Source organism: Portunus trituberculatus, chromosome 33, assembly GCF_017591435.1.
Source record: "Portunus trituberculatus isolate SZX2019 chromosome 33, ASM1759143v1, whole genome shotgun sequence".
Lineage (NCBI taxonomy): Eukaryota > Metazoa > Arthropoda > Malacostraca > Decapoda > Portunidae > Portunus > Portunus trituberculatus.
In genome coordinates this window covers 13,880,134-13,885,133 of record NC_059287.1, presented here as the reverse complement: position 1 = coordinate 13,885,133, position 5,000 = coordinate 13,880,134, and the positions used below count along the sequence as shown (strand labels likewise).

General features: G+C 47.9%; 1 protein-coding gene across 1 annotated transcript in view; it reads left to right on the top strand.

Annotated features, from left to right (window-relative positions):
* Positions 1-10: 10 nt before the first annotated feature.
* LOC123512318 overlaps positions 11-5,000 on the top strand; it is a 108,806-nt gene continuing 103,816 nt past the window's right edge. Inside the window, exons 1-2 of the mRNA XM_045268654.1 lie at positions 11-128; positions 257-735. The gene's annotated coding sequence lies outside the window, so the exon portion shown is untranslated. The remainder of the gene's footprint in view (positions 129-256; positions 736-5,000) is intronic.

Here is a 5,000-nt window from a genome sequence, read left to right as displayed (position 1 = left end):
AGAGGCAGCGCGGCGGGGCAAGCAGTCAGTCCAGGGAAGCCGTCAGTGGTGTAGAGAGCGAGCTGGACTGTCTCGTGTCCCGCCTTGCCGCCTTGCTGTTCCTCGCTCATCTTGGCGCCTTCTTCATCGTGTGTCTCAACTTTTCTTTTGTGCATCGCTACGCTAAACTCAACTTCCCCAAACCCTCATTAATACTCTTTTCTCTCTTTTCGTGGTTTTTGTATATGAAATGTGTTAATTCATCTTTTTTTTTTAGTTGACAAGCGAGGGTGTTGAAAGAAGGAAAGTAATACGTGAGGCGGCAAACTGTTGATCAGGCAGCGGTGGTGCCTGGCGATGTGACTGGCGCGGCAAGAAAGCCAGGGGAAGGGAAAACAGTGAAGGGGGACTTGCTATATTTGCGGGCCGTGCTCAAGCGTGAGCGACGGACCAGCGCGGCGGAAACTTTGGTCAGGTGTGCAGAGTGTCGTGATGTGCCACCGCCCCGCAACACACCTGTCCCTTTGCCGGGTGGTGTGGCGAGCAGGTGTGGTGGTGTAGGTGTGCACAGGTGTGGCCTGACACTGCTTAGTTGTGTGCCGATGTGACCGAGTGTCCGCCTCATCACTCGTCCATCACTGCAAGAAAACTTTCACAAGGCAATTTGCAACATTCTCCAAGGCAATCCCTCTCCATTACACGGCAGCGAGGTAGCTCCCTCCGCCCCTTCCTTCAGGACGCAAGCAACACCTACAGGTAAGAAATGTGCCTGTTTGTTCCACCTGCTGCAGTCAAGGTGTGTGTGTGTGTGTGTGTGTGTGTGTGTGTGTGTGTGTGTGTGTGTGTGTGTGTGTGTGTGTGTGTGTGTGTGTGTGTGTGTGTGTGTGTACACGTTGGCCTCTAAAGACTGTATACTGAATCTCTCTCTCTCTCTCTCTCTCTCTCTCTCTCTCTCTCTCTCTCTTGTACCACCTCCATCCTTTATCCGTCTTTTCTCCACCAGCGACGCGCCTCTCTCCGCACCTTCATCTCTCATCGCCGACCTCCCTTTTTCTCCATCACACACTTCCTTTCACTCTTTATAGCCGCCTTCCCTGCTTCCCCCTGCCACCCTTGCTTCTCCTGCCTCCCATGCCTCCCCCAGCGTCCCTCCGTCACCGAGTACAGCCCGATCGTTCGTCACAGCGATTCTTACACCGTCAGGAGATACTTCGCGCATCGATCTCCTCCGTCTTCCTGCCGTAGGCGATGCGTCATATGAATGCAGCTCTCGACGCCTCCCTCCCTCACCTAATAGCCTATTTATCCCAACCTCTGCGGCAATAAGGATCAATTTCCCGCACCTCCCATGTTCCTGGACCAGCGCTGGGAAGGAAGCGTGGCGGGGAGGGCGCGTGATGAGAAATTAAAGGCCCCAGGTGTATAAAGAAACTTGCAGGTGAGCAGGACGAGTGCGAGTAAGAGAGAAGGGATCAGGAAGGATTACTCTCTCTGTGTAGGATTGCTAGGAAAGCCTCCACGAGCAAGGCGAGATAAAGAAAAGAGAAACACAAAATGATTCAATGAAAAGTGTCTGAAGGAGGTGACGGAGTTAGCCGAGGAAGGAAAAGAGAAAAATAATACAGCAAAACTCGCTATCTAAGTGATGAAATATACGTAAAGTTTCTCAAGGATGTGAAGAAGTTACCCGAGAGAAAAGAACCCAGAAAAAAGAATAAAAAACACAGCTTGAAAAGAAAACTCAATGGAAAGAAGGTGATGCAATGTAAAGTGGTGAGAGTGAGGCGGTGACGGCGGCGGGCGGTGAGACAGGTGGGGAGAGCGACAGGTAAAGGTGTTTCCGCTGGGTGCCAAACTACCTGGAAAAAGTTTGGACTGATTACATGAATGCCAAGTGATCTTGAGGCACTGCTCTGAATGAGGGCCACTTGTGAGGGAGAGGAGAGGGAGAGGAGAGGAAGAAAAAGGGAGGGAACGAGGGTTATTGAGAGTTAATGGATGGAGGAAGGCAGAAAAAAAGGAGATGGAGAAAAGATCGTAAAGGGGTGGAGGAATGGATAAAGGGAGAGAAAGGGAGGTAATGAAAGAGGGTTATTGTGAGTAAATAAATTGAAGGAGGAAGACAAAAGGAGGGAGAGAGAGAGAGAGAGAGAGAGAGAGAGAGAGAGAGAGAGAGAGAGAGAGAGAGAGAGAGAGAGAGAGAGAGAGAGAGAGAGAGAGAGAGAGAGAGAGAGAGAGAGAGAGAGAGAGAGAGGTGTATGAGTTAAGTTAAGGGATCAGCTTCAAGTTGGTCTCCTCTGTGCTAATTAAGGCAAGTGATCGCAGTTGAAGGACTAACTTACTCACCTTCTCGCCTACTCACCTACTCACTCACTCACTCTCACCTCTCTTCCTCTCCCTCTCTCCCTCACAGTCACACGGGGCCTGCAAACTTGGTGGACTGCAGTGAGTGTATTGATTAACGGTGAAACTGATTGTGTTGACGAAATAAGTCTTGCATATCCGATTGACTTCAAAACTAATGATGATTGAGAGGTGATCAGTCCTCCCTGTTTGTCCTCACAGCTCTTTCTCCCCCCACCATCTGGCCCGCCTTGTCCTCCGCCTCACTCGTGCTACATTAAGTATTGTTTTTATCACCGCTATCGTTTATATCAAGTGCGTCTCCATTGCGGCTATCATATTCTGTCCTGTAATTGTTTTTTTTTTTCTCTTTCTTCTGTCCCGCACTTCCACTGTTTTTAAATGTCTCCAGTTGAGATTACACTTGTTTTTAGGTGTTCTTTTACAGCGCAGTGACAGATTAACCTGATTTCCACATCAAAACAAGAAGAATCACTGTGAAAAACGAGGCTAATCATCTCTGTGGCCTTTGAAAGCAATCGTGTCTTATTATCGCGTTGTGCTGTAGTTATGTAGGTATTAGTGCTGTTATGGGCTGCCCTTACTGTATTACAGCTTTCATGTGGTGCACCATTACGAATATTTATACCATCTTCGTTATCAAATGTGCAGCATTATATTATTCACATTTATTCGCTGCGCTTCCTGTGTTAGTATGACGTCTGGAAGAGGTGCATAGCAGGTATTACAGCTGCACTACATTCGCACCACTGCACTGCTGCTATCTGCTGCACAACATACTCTCCTGTGTCCTGTGCTTACGTAATCCACAGCCGTGTAGCAGTGGGTCCGTCTTCCGCTTCGCTCATTACTATGCATCACACCTGTATAGCCAATTAACCTGCAAGTTACCTGTGTCTAAAGGTATATATCTCCTGACAGACTTGCCGCCGAGAACTTACTTACATATTGATGCCTCATTTCACTGTCTTGCATATTCCATTTATTCCATTCATTACCATACATCACTGACTCAATTCCCGAGTTCTGCAAGGCGTGTTCGTTCACCTCTCAGTTTGTTAATCCTTATGTCACACATCAAGAATCTATTTACGATACAATTTGTCTACCATATAGTTTACCACAATTCCACCTTTACCTGCCCTACACAGCACACCTGGCCAAAACATTTCCTCACAATTAAGTGCCCACCGGATATCACTAAAAGCACCATTAACCACGTACCTGACGAGAGAGAGAGAGAGAGAGAGAGAGAGAGAGAGAGAGAGAGAGAGAGAGAGAGAGAATAAAAGAGGCTGAAACTTAATCTAATCTGATTCATGGAAATAATGTGGAAAGTTATAGAATTAAAGTTTTAATGACCAAAAAAGGAGCTTGGCAGTACAAGTTGCTGCCGCCAGAACACGGCACGCTCACACGCATATCCCTGGAGATTAAACACTCACGCACGCACACACACACACACACACACACACACACACACACACACACACACACACACACACACACACACACACACACACACACACACACACACACACACACACACACACACACACACACACACACAGACAGACAAACAGACCAGAGAGAGAGAGAGAGAGAGAGAGAGAGAGAGAGAGAGAGAGAGAGAGAGAGAGAGAGAGAGAGAGAGAGAGAGAGAGAGAGGACAAAAAGACAAAAAGGCGATTTCCCAGCTGGTGGTGAGAACAAGAAGGTGGCGGCGGCAGTGGCAGTGGTGGTGGCGGGAGGCGGTGGATGGAAGTTAAACCTGCCGGAACGAGGTGAAGGTGCGTCGTTACCTTCACCTGTGATTAGGGAGCCTCGCGCCCTGCTCTGGCTAACTCAGGGTGTTAATGGCCGCCGGTACCTGCTGTCTGGCGGAGGGCGGCAGGGCGAGGCCATACACACACACACACACACACACACACACACACACACACACACACACACACACACACACACACACACACACACATACACACTGGAAGGTTCAAAGACTAACGGAGGGGAAAAGGTCATAGATAGACTTTTGAGTATATATTGTGCCCTTCTCCTTTTAATATTTTTCCCTGTGTCCATTTTTCCCTCGTGGACATTGAGGAAAGGTGTGTCTTAGAATAAAACACTAAGTGAGTGCATTGCCGTTGGCTATTTACGATTGGACGTGTTAGGAATAAACTAGATTAAAGATTCAATGAAGCTGAGATTTAAATTTTTATGGAGGGGAACATTTTTACGTGGGGGAAAACAAGGCAAGGGGAGGAAATGCGCAACAGAAGAAAATTAACAAGCGATGATACATCAGGGGGATAAATGTCACGAGGGAAGAGACCCGGGGTGGAAAATACCCACCGGGAAAGTATGTGGAAGAGAACAATATCCACGACAGAGAGAAAAAAAAAGACAAATATAAAAGAAAAAACATTACACGTCATCAGATCACAGTGACAAGGGTGAAGGACCAGGATGAGAAAGGTCACAGGAGGTCATATCAGGTCACAGCTGGGTGGAGAACCAGGATGAACTAGACGGGAGAAAAGGGTCAAGAAAGGTCACAGCCGGGTTAAGGGCCAAAAATGAGGTCAAGGAGATAAACCAGGTCACAGAGGGGTTGTATCCGGGTGAAGGACGAGAATGAAAGAGGTCAGGAAGGC